A 16872-nucleotide genomic window follows, 5' to 3' on the forward strand; every position below is an offset into this window, starting at 1 on the left:
TTGTTTGCAGCGCAGCGATCAGGCTAAAAATCTGCATTTCTGCGCATGCGTATGCACCGCAATGCGCACGCACCGCAATGCGCACGCACGACGTATGGGTACAAATTTGCGGTTTTGCACAGGTTCTAGCAACGTTTTCATTCGCACTGGCGGCCGCAAGAAGATTGACAGGAAAGGGGCGTTTCTGGGTGTCAACTGACCGTTTTCAGGGAGTGCTTAGAAAAACGCAGGCATGCAAGGGAAAATGCAGGCGTGGCTGGGCGAACGCTGGGCGGGTGTCTGACGTCAAAAGCTACCCCACCAACGTTAGAATCAACGCACATGAAGAGTAAGTCCAGAGCTGGTCTTGTTTTGCACAAAATGTTTTTGCAGGTGCTCTGCTGCACAGGCGTTCGCACTTCTGCAAAGCGAAAATACACTCCCCGGTGAGCGGCAACAATGCGTTTGCACGGCTGCTAAAAACTGCTAGCGAGCAAACAACTCGGAATGACCACCCTAGTGTGGAAACTGGGTATTTGCACATAGGCTAGATGGAATGCAGTTAATTTTCAGGCAGTTGGGATCCCGGCGGTCAGGATACCGACACCGGAATCCAGACTGCTGACAATACTGACAGACGGAATCCCGGCTCACAGGGGCTATTCCCATTCGTGGGTGTCCACAACACCCATGGAGTGGGAAAAGAACCTGCGCTCGCCATCGAGCTCGCAGCATGGCGAGCGCAGTGAGCTCGCAAGGCGACTCTTTGCGCTCACCCCGCTGCTGGCAGAACCGTTTCTTGCGGCAGGCGAGGCGTGCCCGCTGCGGCTCTAGGTGGCTCAGTTTGCTGCTCCCCCTCCTCCCCGTCAATACTACTCCGCTTGGGGGGCGGAGTTTCGTGCAATGACGCATCATTGCACAAATCTCCACCCCCCGAGCAGAGTACTGATGATGGGGAGAAGGGGGAGACGCCCGGGAAACCTGCCTGCCAGCAAGCTAGGAGGAGGGAGAGGCGGGCCGGCGCGGGCCGAAGAGCAGGAAGCGGGAGGACTGCAGCAAATGTAAGAATAACTTTCTCTCTCTCTCTCTCTCTCTCTCTCTCTCTCTCTCTCTCTCTTTCTTTGTAGCAGGGGACACTGTCAGTTGTAATGTATAAAATGGGGACACTTGCCTGCCGCACTGTGTAAAATGGGGACTCTTGTCTGCCGTAATGTGTAAAATGGGGACTCTTGCCTGCCGTAATGTGTAATGTGTAAAATGGGGACACCTGCCTGCCTTAATGTGTAAAATGGGGACTCTTGCCTGCCGTAATGTGTAAAATGGGGACTCTTCTGCCGTAATGTGTAAAATGAGGACTCTTGCCTGCCGTAATGTGTAAAATGGGGACACTTGCCTGTCTTAATGTGTAAAATGGGGATACTTGCCTGCCGTAATGTGTAAATTGGGGACTCTTGCCTGCCGAAATGTGTAAAACGGGGACTCTTGCCTGCCGTAATGTGTAAAATAGGGACTCTTGCCTGCCGTAATGTGTAAAATGGGGATTTAATGTATCAAGGGGGTCATTCCGAGTTGTTCGCTCGCAAGCTGCTTTTAGCAGCTTTGCACACGCTAAGCCGCCGCCTACTGGGAGTGAATCTTAGCTTATCAAAATTGCGAACGAAAGATTAGCAGAATTGCGAATAGACACTTCTTAGCAGTTTCTGAGTAGCTTAAGACTTACTCGGCATCTGCGATCAGTTCAGTGCTTGTCGTTCCTGGTTTGACGTCACAAACACACCCAGCGTTCGCCCAGACACTCCTCCGTTTCTCCAGCCACTCCCGCGTTTTTCCCAGAAACGGCAGCGTTTTTTCACACACACCCATAAAACGGCCAGTTTCCGCCCAGAAACACCCACTTCCTGTCAATCACATTACGATCAGCAGAACGAAGAAAAAACCTCGTAATGCCGTGAGTAAAATACCTAACTGCATAGCAAATTTACTTGGCGCAGTCAAAAAGTAACGAGCGATCAACTCGGAATGACCCCCTAAGGGCATTGCAGTGTGTGGCATAATATGGTGCAGGGGGCATTACTGTGTGGGGCTTAATATGGTAGAATTTTTTTTATTTTCCTGTGGTGGCCGTGATCTGTTGGTGCAGGGTCAAAAACTGGGGTGTAAGGTAGTCTTTGCAGATGAGGCCACACCCATTTTAATGAGACCACGCCCATTCTAACAAGGTCACACACCCTTTCTGGGAGTGCGCACATGCAAACTCTTTATTTTTTATATTTATGGGGGGGCGCATTTTTTTATGGTAATGGGGGAGGGGGGGCACATTTTTAAAGCTCGCACTGGGAGTCAAATTGCCTAGAAACAGCCCTGGCTACCTGCATACTGATGGCCGTGATGCCTTTGTCAGTATACTGACGGCCGGTATTCCGACCGTCAGTAAATCATACTGAACCCGCTAGATTGGTCTGAGTAGTATGCACTTCAGTGACACCTCCACGGAATGAACATCACTGAGTGGTAACTGGGTATTTGCACATGAGCTAGATTGGTCTGAGTAGTATGCACTTCACTTGCACCTCGACGGATTGGGTATTTGCACATAGACTAGATTGGTTTGAGTAGCCTATAACAATGAAAATAATAAAACTGGACAAGGGAGGTCGACCGTTAGTGTTGTGCCTAGAGGCGCCTTCACCCCTAAATCAGCCATGATTATTATTAATAAGATACTTGTCCACTTTTTTTTCTTCTCTCCTGGAGATCCCATAGGGGAGGTCCAATCCCAGTCCCTATCGCTGTTCATTAGCGGCTCTTGCCGCAGGCAAACAGGCTTTTTGCCCAGGGCGCTGCAGTCCTGAGGGCGCCGCTCCTGCCGCCTGACCCTCCCACCGGTGCTGTGCGGTGCACCTGAAGTCATTGCTCACCGCACGGCATTGTGGGAGCAGTCGCAGATGCTTTGAGGTCATAATTGACCTCTAGTGTCTGTGCAGTGTGCGGCGCTATGGGAGAGACGTTTCTCCTATAGATCCGAAGAGCGGCAGCCAGAGACGGAGGACTACAGCAGCGGTCGGGAGCAGGAGCAGGGCTGGTGAGTATTTTTTTTTTAATTATTATTATTTTTTTGTAATGGCCGCTACTAGGGGCACAGCAACAGGGGGCAAAACTACAGGGGCACAACTACTGAGGGCAAAACTACAGGGGCACAACTACTGAGGGCACGGCAACAGGGGGCAAAACTACAGGGGCACAACTACTGAGGGCAAAACTACAATGGGCACAACTACTGAGGGCACACCAACAGGAGCCAAAACTACAGGGGCACAACTACTGAGGGCACAGCAACAGGGGGCAAAACTACAGGGGCACAACTACTGAGGGCACAGCAACAGGGGGCAAAACTACAGGGGCACAACTACTGAGGGCCAATGATGTCACTAGACAATTTAGCGCTGTGTGCAAGAAACAGCAGTGATGCCCCCCCCCCCATATTTAAAATAGGGCCAGTGCACGCCATAGGCGCAATGGGAACAATGAGGGTGGGTGGAGGGAGCAGTGAGTAACAGACGGTGTAAAGCACAGCAAGGGAGGGTAGGAGTAGAGAGCAGTGAGAGTGGGTGAGGAGCACAGAGGATGGGTGTAGGTAGCAGAGAGTGAGGGTGAGTGTAGAGAGCAGTGAGTGTGGGTGAATGAGGTGAGTATAGGGAACAGTGAGTGAGGGTGAGTGTAGGGAGCAGTGAGTGAGGTTAGGTGTACTGAGCAATGAGGGTGGGTGGAGGGAGTAGTGAGTAATGGTCGGTGTAGAGTGCAGCAACGGAGGATAGGAGTAGAGAGCAATGAAGGTGGGTGGGGAGCATAAAGGATGGGTGTAGGTAGCAGTGAGTGAGGATTGTTATATAGAGTAGTAAGGGAGAGTGTAGGGAGCAGTGAGTGAGGGTTGTTATGGAGAGTAGTAAGGGAGGGTGGGAGCAGAGCTGTTTCTTGCAATTATTGCTCCCAGTGTGACAGGAGGGTGGGGTGGGTTCAAGCAATAGGTATCTAGTGGCGGTATGACATCAGCAGATGCCAGCAAGGGTTGGCGGCTGGCAGGCCCTGGGTGGGAGTAAGAAGCAGTGAGGGTGAGTGTAGGGTGCAGTGAAGGTGAAAGTAGGGTGCAGTGAGGATGAGTGTAGGGAACAGTGAGGGACAATCAGTGTGGAACTGCTGAGCCCATGTGTGTTTAAGCTGGCCGCTGTATTTCTGTATTTAAATCCCCCCACCCCTCACATATTATGCTGGCCACTGTTTTCAACACCAACCCCACACCCCCATATTATTGTGCCTACTGTATTTAAACACACACACACACACACACACACACACACACACACACACACACACACACACACACACACACACACACACACACCCTCCCACATATCATACTGGCCACTGTATTTATATTCTAAATTCCCCCCTCGCCTCTGTGTCTCCCCAGTCTGCTCCGCTGCCTCAACCAGCTACTACTCCCTCCTACACTCACGTGCCTCTATAAGTCCTGTGATCCACGCAGTTTGAACCAAGCTGCAAGTTAACCACTCGCCTGGCATGGTCGCATCAGATGTGACCATGCCAGCAAGTGCTTTATCTGACCTAGTCGTACAGGATGCGATCAGTCAGATAGAAAGTGTTTGCAGCGGCAGGGAAGAGAAACTTCCCTCCTCTGCTGCTCTCAGTGGGACCGGAAGGTCCCTCGGCCTCCCCGGCACCCTCCCCCAGTGTTTGCAGTGCTGCCGGCAGGAACCCCCCCCCCCCCAGCGGCTGCAGACAATAGCAGTCGCAGGGGAAGTGTAAATTAACCCCCAAGCCCCCCATGTGAACCTGGTGGCTGCCGCAGCGGATAAACGGATAGTTGCAATGGTCACGATGTTTCCGATGGTCACGATGTTCTGATGGTGCCAACTGATATTCCGATGTTTGGGGAAAACGATCCCCCCCACCACCACCACCCCAAATCATAATTTGATGTTCTTCACCTAATTCACAATTTCTGAATTTTTTGGGGAATTTTTTTTGGCAGTTAAGTGGTTAAAAAACAGGAAAATAAAAATAAAATATATATTTCTATTGTTGGTACTGTTTGGTGCATTGTGTTCATGTGCATCTTAAAGCCCTGTGATCCATGCAGTTCGAACCGAGCTGCTAGTTTAAAAATAGAGAAATAAAAAATATATAATATATCTATTGTTTTTGTACTGGTTGTTTGATGCGCTTATAGGCCCTCATTCCGAGTTGATCGCTCGCTGCCGTTTTTCGCAGTGCAGCGATCAAGTGAAAAAGCGGCAATTCTGCGCATGCCCATGGTACGCAGCGCGCATGCGCGCATGCGCTAAGTACTTTCACACAAAACTTTGTAGACGTTTTTCAGTCGCTCGAGTGTTCGTAGTATGATTGACAGGAAGTGGGTGTTTCTGGGCGGCAACTCAGCGTTTTCAGGGAGTGTGCTAAAAAACGCAGGCGTGCCAGGCAAAAACGCAGGAGTGGCTGGAGAAACAAGGGAGTGGTTGGCCGAACGCAGGGCGTGTTTGTGACGTCAAACCAGGAACTAAACTGACTGCAGTGATCGCAAGATAGGAGTAGGTCTGGAGCTAGTCAGAAACGGCATGAAATTTTTTAGTAGCAATTCTGCTAATCTTTTGTTCGCACTTCTGCTATGCTAAGATACACTCCCAGAGGGCGGCGGCTTAGCGTGTGCACTGCTGCTAAAAGCTGCTAGCGAGCGATCAACTCGGAATGAGGGCCATAAGCCCTATGATTCACGCAGTTGGAACTGAGCTGCAGGCTTAAAAATAGAAAAATAACATACTGTGTATATATATACATACATACATATATATATATATATATATATATATATATACACTCTCACATCTTGACAAAGGGGCTAGACACCCCGAAACGTTGGTGTACTATGTTGTGATCTTTTGAATACAATTTGACTTTTTACAAGACCTGGAGTGCCGCAGTCTCCTTTCTCTACCTAGCCATTACTGCTTACTGAGGGCACCGGGCACAGTGACATCAGGAGGAGTGCCAGGCTATCCCTGCTTCATATATATATATATATATATATATATATATATACATATATATATATATATATATGTATGTATTGAAATAGTGGTAGGACCCAGCGCCTTCTGTGTTTCAGTTCAGAGTGAGAAAATTCTATGCGTACCGAAACCAACAGGAGTCTCAGCTTGTAATGCATATCCCTCTGTGCGTCAGTCGTCTGGTTCTCTCAGTGTTCCAAAGTCACGGGGGTCCCGCCAGTCGGGGAAAGGGGTTCCATGTGTAAACATGGAACCCCTTTAGTAGCGTGGACCGGGATTTTAATTTTTTTATTTTAAACAAGTACGTGGATTACAAAGTTAAAGAAGAGGACAGAACGACGCTGGATTGTTTGTAAGTATAATTTTTATTTACAGGTACCCCGTTGATTCTGCGTGGACAAGGGGACCGAGGTGCTCCGTGTCAACATAGGTAAGCATGTGTGTGTGTAAGTGTGCATGTATGTCAATTAAAGTTGTACTATCACGGTGTGTGTGTTGTGTATTTTTTGGGGTATTTTTTGTAGTAGAACTACAGGTACCAGCGGGACCGTTATTTTCCCACATGCTGGTACTTGTGGTTCTCCAAGTACCAGCTTGCGGGGGAGGCTTGCTGGGACTTGTAGTTCTTCTACAAAATTAGGATTTTAATAACCTACCGGTAAATCCTTTTCTCGTAGTCCGTAGAGGATGCTGGGGTCCATTTTAGTACCATGGGGTATAGACGGTTCCGCAGGAGCCTTCGGCACTTTAAGACTTTTTAACAGTGTGAACTGGCTCCTCCCTCTATGCCCCTCCTCCAGACCTCAGTATAGGAACTGTGCCCGAGGAGACGGACATATTCGAGAGAGGAATTACTAATAAACTTGTGGCGATATTCACACCAGCTCACACCATATACAAAAAACATGTCGGCTAACATGGCCTTTAACATAACTCATGCCAACCAGCATGTATAACGCAACAGCAACAGCTGTCAACATCTAAACACGTGTGTAAAAAGATAAACGTAATCAGCAGGAAAAAAAATGAGCACTGGACGGGCGCCCAGCATCCTCTACGGACTACAAGAAAAGGATTTATCGGTAGGTTATTAAAATCCTATTTTCTCCTACGTCCTAGAGCAGTGTTTCCCAACCGCGGTCCTCAAGGCACACTAACAGTCCTGGTTTTAGTGATATCCAGGCTTGAACACATGTGACTTAATTAGTACCTCAGTTATTTTGATTTAACCATCTGTGCTGAAGCCTGGATATCACAAAAACCTGCACTGTTGGTGTGCCTTGAGGACCGCGGTTGGGAATGCCTGTCCTAGAGGATGCTGGGATCCATTTTAGTACCATGGGGATGTACCAAAGCTCCTAGTACGGGCGGGAAAGTGCTAATGTTCCTGCAGAACTGACTGACCAAATTTTAGGTCGTCAGCAGCCAAGGTGTCAAACTTATAAAACTTAGCAAACGTGTTTGCACCTGACCAAGTAGCAGCTTGGCAAATTTGCAAAGCCGAGACACCCCGGGCAGCCGCCCAGGATGAACCCACTTTCCTGGTAGAGTGGGCTTTTACCGAACTTGGCAACGGCAATCCTGTCGTGGAATGAGCGTACTGAATGGTACCTCTAATCCAGCGCGCAATAGTCTGCTTAGAAGCAAGACCCCCAATCTTGTTGGGGTCATAGAGGACAAACAAAGATTCTGTTTTCCTTATCCTAGCCGTTCTTGCAACATAAGTCCTCAACGCTCTGACGACATCCAAGGACTTTGAGACGGCTGAGGTGTCAGACGCCACTGGCACCACCATTGGTTAGTTGATATGAAAAGAAGACACAACCTTCGGAAGAAAGTGCTGACGTGTTCTCAGATCAGCCCTATCTTCATGAAATATTAAGTAAGGACTCTTGTGTGACAGAGCTCCTAACTCAGAGTCTCGCCTGCCTGAGGCCAAGGCCAACAGCATGACCACTTTCCAAGTGAGAAACTTCAACTCCACCTCTTGCAGAGGCTCAAACCAGTCCGATTTAAGGAAATGCAACACCACATTAAGATCCCATGGTGCCGCAGGAGGCACAAAGGGAGGTTGGATGCACAGAACCCCCTTCACGAACGTCTTGACCTCAGGAAGAGAAGCCAATTGTTTCTGAAAGAAAACTGACAAGGCCGAAATCTGAAACTTGATAGATCCTAATCTCAATCCAGCATCCACACCCACCTGTAGAAATAGGAGAAGACATCCTAATTGAAACTCCACTGCAGGAGACTTCTTGGATTCACACCAAGATACATATTTTCTCCAAATACGATGGTAATGTTTGGACGTTACCCCTTTCCTGGCCAGAATAAGTGTGGGAAGGACTTCATTGGGAATACCCTTATGGGCTAGGATCTGGCGCTCAACAGCCATGCAGTCAAACGCAGCCGCGGTAAGTCTTAATAAACTAACGGCACCTGCTGAAGCAGGTCCTCGCGAAGAGGAAGAGGCCGAGGATCTTCCAGTAATAACTCTTGAAGATCTGGATACCAAGCCCTCCTTGGCCAGTCTGAAGCAATGAGAATTGCTCGAACCCTTGTTCTTCTGATGACCTTGAGAACTTTTGGTATTAGTGGAAGTGGAGGCAACAGATACACCGACTGAAACACCCACTGGGTCACCAGTGCATCCACTGCTATTGCTTGTGGGTCTCTCGACCTGGAACAATATTTCTGAAGCTTCTTGTTGAGGCGTGAAGCCATCATATCCACTTGAGGAATGCCTTAACGACTTGCCACCTCTGCAAAGACTTCTGGGTGGAAGCCCCATTCTCCTGGATGGAGATTGTGTCTGCTGAGGAAGTCTGCTTCCCAGTTGTCCACTCCCGGAATGAAAATTGCCAACAGAGCTTTTGTATGTCTTTCTGCCCAGAGGAGTATCTTTGTCACCTCTGCCATTGCCGCTCTGCTTTTTGTTCTGCCTTGACGGTTTATGTAAGCTACTGCCGTTACATTGTCTGACTGGATCTGTATGGGACATCCTTGAAGAAGGTGTGCCGCATGATGAATACTGTTGTACACAGCTCTCAACTCCAGAATGTTTATGTGAAGGCGAGTTTCTTGAATTGACCACCTTCCCTGGAAGCTTTCGCCTTGCGTGACTGCTCCCCATCCTCGGAGACTTGTATCCGTGGTCACCAGGATCCAGGCCTGAATCCCGAACCTGCATCCTTCCAGGAGGTGAGACATTTGTAGCCACCACAGGAGCGAAATTCTGGCTTTTGCTGACAAGATTATCTTTTGATGCATGTGGAGATGCGACCCGGACCACTTGTCCAGTAGGTCCCTCTGGAAGATCCTGGCATAGAATCGGCCATATTGTAGCGCCTCGTAAACCGCTACCATTTTCCCCAACAGGCGAATGCACTGATGAATTGATACTGTTCTTGGCCTCAAAAGTTGTTTGACCATGCTCTGGATCTCCTGAGCCTTTTCCACCGGTAGAAATACTCTCTGTACCTCGGTGTCCAGTATCATTCCAAAGAATGATAACTTCATCGTCGGTTCCAACTGAGATTTTGATGATCCAACCATGCTGTTGAAGTACCGTCAGGGATAACGCTATGTTTTGGATTAGCTTGTCCCTGGATCTCGCTTTTATGAGGAGATCGTCCAAGTATGGAATTATGTTGACTCCTTGTTTGCGAAGGAGAACCATCATCTCCGCCATCACCTTGGTGCCCCCACCCGATCGCACTCCCGCAGAGGAACCCCAGCGTCATGCTGTGGGTTTTGCAGAAGTAGTTGCTGACTTCTGCTCCTGGGAGCCTGAGGGTGTTGTAGGTTTTCTACCTTTTCCTCTCCCTTTTCCTGTGAAAAAAGGGGAACCTTTAGCCTTTTTGTACTTGTTGGGCCGAAAGGACTGCATAGTCTGAGAATGATATACTTTTTTTAGGCGGTGTAGCTGCCGACGGCAGAAATGCTGATTTGCCAGATGTAGTAGTAGATATCATGGCATCTAGTTTCTCTCCAAAGAGGGCCTCACCATTGTAGGGGAGCGCCTCAATATTTCTTTATCACCATAGCAGAGGCCCGTGAGCTCAGTAAGCCTTGTGACAATATTAGCAATCAAGTTATCTGCCCACTTTTCGACTGCATTACCTACCCACGCAGAAGCAATTGTGGGCCTGAGCAACGTACCCGTAGCAACATAGATGGACTTTAAAGACGTCTCTAATTTGCGGTCAGCAGGTTCTTTTAATGAGCTGACCCCGGGGCAGGTAAAATTATTTTCTTTGACAACCTTGAGACTGAGGTGTTTATCATTGGGGGTGACTCCCACTTACGCCTATCCTCTTCAGGGAAAGGGAACGCTACCCGCAACCTTTTAGGGATAGCAAATTTCTTTTCTGGGTTAGCCCAGGATTCCTCAAAAAATTTATTTAAGTCCTTAGACGGAGGAAAAGTCACCACCTGTTTTTTATTTAATGTAAAATAATCTGTTTCCTAAGGTGGAGGCATCAGGAAATTCCAACACCTCTTTTATAGCGACTATCATACATTGAATAGTCCCCAGTTTGGGGTCTACCCCCCCTCAAATCCCCAGTGGCGACGTCAGTGTCGGAATCTGTATCAGTGTCCCTTTGCATAATTTGGGTCAGGGACCTTTTCTGGGAACTGGAGGGGTCCCGGGTGGATGATGTGGAACAATCGGCAAATAGAGCATCTTCCACAGACTGTCTCCAATGCTTTGTCTGTTCCTCAGACTCAGAGAATTTCTTCGCTAGTTTAGCCATATTACTCTGCAGCTTTCTCACCCACACAGGCTCAGAACACTCTTGTGCCTCTAAAATGGGTTCCTCTGGGGAAGAGCTTTCTCTAGACATGGTACACGCGTGTACAGTCACACCACTCACACACACATGGGAGCTAATGGGGACAGACCTACACTAATGTCTGTCAGAGGGACCCAGAGGGAATTGCCAGTCCACACCACGTGCCCTATATGTATTGCATACAATGAATATACATATATATACCAACAGAGCGCTTTATGTCCAATGTGAAGCCCGCAGACTTCAATAAATTATGTGCTCCCCTCCCCTCTATAACACCCTGGTACTTGTATCAGCGATGTGTGAGGAGTAGCAGCGTGCAGGATCAGCGCTCCGGTGTCTCTGTGAGGAGAAAATGGCGCCAATGTAGTGTTACAAGCAATTCTGAGGAGAAGCCCCGCCCCCTGTAATGGCGCGGTTCAGCCACAGTAACATAATATTTATACTGGCAGGCAGGGCCGGACTGGGACTAAAAATAGGCCCTGGCATTTTTGAAGCACACAGGCCCACCTTGGTGTCAGCATCTGACTCCTCCCCTTACTATTACTGACTCCTCCTACTTCTTAGTCTACGCTCTTACAAATATAATTAATATTATAACAACATACAAGTGCACATCATTCTCTATTAAAATACACACAACCAGTAGTTGAAGTGGAAATGTTGAAGTGAGGGTATGGAAAAGTAAAGGTTGTAACTAAGCCTCCAGACAAGGGGCGTGGCCACTCAAAAGGGGGCATGTCCTTCAGTGTAGTTTACCATTCCATATACCCCTTATACACATTATGCACCACAATAGTAGAACCCCTTATACTATCTAGTACTGGTGCCCTTTTCACATTATACCACAGTATGAGCCTGAAATTCACATTATACCACATAGAATGAGCCGAAATTCACATTATAGCACACGGTATGAGCCGAAATTCACATTATAGCACACAGAATGAGCCGAAATTCACATTATAGCTCACAGTGTGTGCCGAAATTCACATTACAGCACACAGAATGAGCTGAAATTCACATTATAGCACACAGAATGGGCCACCATTCTCATTATAGCTCACAAAATTAGCCAAAATTCACATTATAGCACACAAAATGAGCTGAAATTCACATTATAGCACAAAGAATGAGCCGAAAGTCATATTATAGCACACGGTATGAGCCAAGATTCACATTATAGTGCACAGAATGAGCCAAAATTCACATTATAGCACACAGAATGAGCCAAAATTCACATTATGCCACATGGAGTGAGACAAAATTCAGGGAGAGTGACAGCAGGGACATAGGGACAGGGAGAGTGACAGAGTGACAGGGAAAGAGAGAGCAGGGACATAGGGACAGGGAGAGTGACAGAGGGGCAGGGAAAGTGACAGCAGGGATATAGGGACAGGGAGAGTGACAGAGGGACAGAGAAAGTGACAGCAGGAACATAGGGGCAGGGAGAGTGACAGAGAGAGGGACAGCAAGGGCATACAGTAGGGACTAGGGAGAGAGAAAGGCAGCAGGGTAAGATGACCTATTTAGCAGCGACGGTGCTGAGGATGCTGTGGTCTGCAGTGTGGTGGATGAAAAGGCTGTGGTCAGTGCAGGGCAGAGGAGGCTGTGGGTCTAGAAGATGGTGCGGAGGAGGGGGCTTTGGGAGCTGGTGGAGGTGCAGAGAAGGACTGAGGGCACAAGTCTATCCAGTTTAGCTCCTCACTGTATGCCCATCTAGAGCAAGGCAATCTATATTTTAAAGCCAAACAGAGAACCTCACCCATACCGATGTTGGCAGAGGAGGCTGACGGCAGCGCCGTTGCAGCAGAGGAGAAGGCAGAGGGCGGCAGCGGTGCAACAGAGGAGGAGGCGGCTGTGGTCATGGCCTTTGGTGCGGCACTGCAGTGCGGCTCCTATGACCGCTGCGCTATTATTTCAAATCTGCCGCGGACCGGCAGCCAATCAGTAGCGGCCACGTGAACAAGAGAGAGAGGTGAGGACAATACAGAGAGGTGAGTACAAGAGAGAGAGAGGTGAGGACAAGAGAGAGAGAGAGAGGTGAGGACAAGAGAGAGAGGTGAGGACAAGAGAGAGGTGGGGACAAGTGCAAGGTGGGGACAAGTGCGAGGTGAGGACAAGAGGGAGGTGAGGACAAGAGCGAGGTGAGGACAAGAGTGAGTAAGAAACAAGATTGAGAAAGAGAGGTGGGGATGAGAGAGAGCAAGAGGTGTGGGCAGAGACAGAGAGAGAGAAAGGTTAGGACCTGAGAGAGAGAAAGAGAGAGAGAGAGGTGACGGCATGAAAGAGAGAGAGAGGGGTGAGGGCAAGAGAGGTGTGGACGAGAGAAAGAGAGAGAGGTGATGACGAGAGAGAGAAAGAGAGAAAGGTAAGGACAAGAGAGAGAGAGGTGGGGACAAGAGAGAGAGAGGTGGGGACAAGAGAGAGAGAGCGAGAGAAGTGGGGACAACAAGAGAGAGAGGTGGGGACAGCAAGAGAGAGAGGGGGTGAGAGAAATAGGTGGGGATGAGAGAGAGAGAGCTAGAGGTGTGGGCAGAGCGTGAGAGAGGTGAAGACAAGAGAGAAGAAGGGATGAGAGAAAGTGTGGTGAGGATGATAGAGTTGGGAACGAGATTGAGAGAGAGAAAGAAGAACTGAGGTCAAGAGAGAGAGAGGTGAGGACGAGAGAGAGAGAGAGAGGTGAGGACAAGAGAGAGAGGTGAGGACAAGAGAGAGAGGTGAGGACAAGAGAAAGAGAGAGGTATGGACAAGAGAGAGAGAGAGAGAGAGAGAGGGGGGTGAGGAAAAGAGAGAGAGATGGGGGTGAGGACAAGAGAGAGGGAAAGAGGTGAGGATGAGAGGGAATAGAGGTGAGGATGAGAGAGAGAGGTGAGGAGAGAGAGAGAGGTGAGGACAGAGAGAGATAGAGGTGGTGACAAGAGAGAGAGAGAGAGAGAGAGAGGAGGGGACAAGAGAGAGATAGAGAGGTGGGGATGAGAGAGAGAGAGAGAGGTGGGTACAAGAGAGAGAGAGAGGTGGGGATAACAAGAGAGAGAGGTGGAGACAAGAAAGAGAGAGAGATGGGGACAAGAGAGAGAGAGAGGAGGGGACAAGAGAGAGATAGAGAGGTGGGGACAAGAGAGAGAGAGAGAGAGAGAGAGAGAGGTGGGGACAAGAGAGAGAGAGAGGTGGGGATAACAAGAGAGAGAGGTGGAGACAAGAAAGAGAGAGATGGGGACAAGAGAGAGAGAGAGAGAGAGAGAAGTGGGGACAACAAGAGAGAGAGGGGTGGGGACAACAAGAGAGAGTGGGGTCGAGAGAAATAGGTGGGGATGAGAGAGAAAGAGAGGTGGGGACGAGAGAGAGCTAGAGGTGTGGGCAGAGAGTAAGCGAGGTGAAGACAAAAGAGAGGTGGGGATGAGAGAAAGTGTGGTGAGGATGAGAGAGAGTCGGGAACAAGATTGACAGAGAAAGAAGAAGTGAGAGAGAGAGAGAGGTGAGTACAAGAGAGAGAGAGAGAGAGAGAGATGAGGACAAGATAGAGAGGTGAGGACAAGACAGAGAGAGGTGGAGACCAGAGAGAGGTAGGAACAAGAGAGAGAGAGAAGTGGAGACATCAAGAGAGAGAGGTGGGGACAATAAGAGAGAGAGGGGGCGAGAGAAATAGGTGGGGATGAGAGAGAGAGAGAGAGAGAGAGAGAGAGAGGTGGGGACGAGAGAGAGCTAGAGGTGTGGGCAGAGAGTGAGAGAGGTGAAGACGAGAGAGGTGGGGATGAGAGAAAGTGAGGTAAGGATGAGAGAGAGTTGGGAACGAGATTGAGAGAGAGAGAGAGAGAGAGAGAGAAAGAAAAAGAAAGAAAGAAGAAGTAAGGTCAAGAGAGAGAGAGGGGTGAGGACAAGAGAGAGAGAGGTGGGGACAAGAGAGAGAGGTGAGTACAAGAGAGAGAGAGGTGAGGACAAGAGAGAGAGAGAGGTGAGGACAAGAGCGAGAGAGAGGTGAGGACAAGAGAGAGAGAGGTGAGGACAAGAGAGAGAGATAGAGAGAGAGAGAGAGAGAGATGGGGTGAGGACAAGAAAGAGGGAAAGAGGTGATGACGAGAGGGAGAGAGGTGAGGACAGAGAGAGAGAGAGAGAGGTGAGGACAGAGAGAGAGAGAGGTGAGGACAGAGAGAGAGAGAGGTGAGGACAGAGAGAGTGGTAAGGACAGAGAGAGAGAGGTGAGGATGAGAGAGAGGTCAGGATCTGAGAGAGAGAGAGAGAGAGGTGGGGACAAGAAAAAGTGAGGTGAGGACAAGGGAGAAAGACGTCATGAGAGAGAGGTGAAGACAAGAGAGAGGTGTGGACGAGAGAGAGAGAGAGGTGCAGACAAGAGATAGAGGTCATAACCTGAGAGAGAGAGAGGTGAGGGCAAGAGAGAGGTGAGGGCAAGAGAGAAAGGTGAGGACGAGAGAGAGAGAGAGAGAGGTGAGGACAGAGAGAGAGAGAGGTGAGGACAGAGAGAGAGGTGAGGACGAGAGAGAGAGAGAGGTGATGACAGAGAGAGAGGTGCAGACAAGAGAGAGTCAGAACCTGAGAGAGAGAGAGAGAGAGGTGAGGGCAAAAGAGAAAGGTGAGGACGAGAGAGAGAGAGAGAGAGGTGAGGACAGAGAGAGAGGTGAGGACAGACAGAGAGAGAGAGGTGAGGACAGAGAGAGAGAGAGAGAGGTGAGGACAGAGAGAGAGAGAGGTGAGGACAGAGAGAGGAGAGGACAGAGAGAGAGAGAGAGAGGTGAGGATGAGAGAGAGAGAGAGAGAGAGGTGAGGACGAGAGAGAGAGGTCAGGATCTGAGAGAGAGAGAGAGAGAGAGAGGTGGGGACAAGAAAAAGTGAGGTGAGGACAAGGGAGAGAGACGTCACGAGAGAGAGGTAAAGACAAGGGAGAGAGAGAGAGAGGTGCAGACAAGTGTTATGCACACCAGTGCCAGCAGGAATGTACTGGTGTCTGAACGGTGAGGGATGCAAAACAAATGAACTCACAGACAGACTGGGGAATATGACAATACATACACAGAAGGTGATAGGGTAACAAAATAAACACAAAGTGAACAGAGAAGCCCAAAGGCTAAGAAACTGGGTGTCTCCCTAGTATTAGGAATGCTCAGATGGAAAGAAGCGAGATGTAGTGATTTAATACGTAGAGAACCCGAAATGCTGTTACTAAGGGCAACAGCAAAACCCTAAAGGGTTATCAACGGGTGTGGCAGTAAACTCCTTGGTCAGAGATGGAATAATAGACACAAGGAGAGTCTCCACAATCCTAATCCTCACTTGCAGTGCACTGGTTCAGCTTACTGCCACTAAACTGACACCTGAACACCTTGCACAGTGAGAAAGGATTTTGGCAGGCAAGTCTGAGAATACAGCCGCAAACTTGCTAGGTTCACAGAGTAGCAAAAGAACCCCAGCAGGTTAAACGACTGACTCCAGTCTTACTGCTAGGTCTGGATTGGCAGAGTGTAATACCAAATCCCAAGGCCTATTTGCAGTAAGCAACAAACAAATACAAAGTTTACACAGTACTAGCTAGCTTTCAGGAACTGACTAACCAACAAAGATTCAGCAGCATCTGCCTAACCTGAGAAGAGGGTTTATATAGCAGGTGCTGTCCACGCCCCACTCAGACCTCACAGACTGTGAGCACAAAAACCAGCACCGGATCCCCTGCCGTGCACAGAGCCTGTAACCACTGCACAGCAAAAGACCCGAACCGGAGTATCAGCTACGCTCATTTTACTCCGCTAGCACTTGTCTCCCGGTTACCATGACGACGTGGCAGCACAGAGTAGGAGACCCTAACAGTACCCCCCCTCTGACAAGGGGTCAAAGAACCCCTACCACCGGGTTTATCGGGGAACTGCGAGAAGAAAGAGCGTAACAGTCTGGGGGCATGAAGATCACAACTGCGCACCCACGACCGCTCCTCCGGGCCATACCCCTTCCAATGCACCAAAAATGACAGCCGACCCCGAACCATCTTGGAGTCAAGAATCCTT

At 49.1% G+C, this 16872-nt stretch overlaps 1 protein-coding gene across 1 annotated transcript in view; it reads right to left on the reverse strand.

Moving 5' to 3' along the window:
* Positions 1-16872, reverse strand: part of CFAP73 (cilia and flagella associated protein 73) — a 219608-nt gene that overhangs the window by 179223 nt on the left and 23513 nt on the right. The window lies entirely within an intron of this gene.

This window comes from Pseudophryne corroboree, chromosome 1, assembly GCF_028390025.1.
Source record: "Pseudophryne corroboree isolate aPseCor3 chromosome 1, aPseCor3.hap2, whole genome shotgun sequence".
NCBI lineage: Eukaryota > Metazoa > Chordata > Amphibia > Anura > Myobatrachidae > Pseudophryne > Pseudophryne corroboree.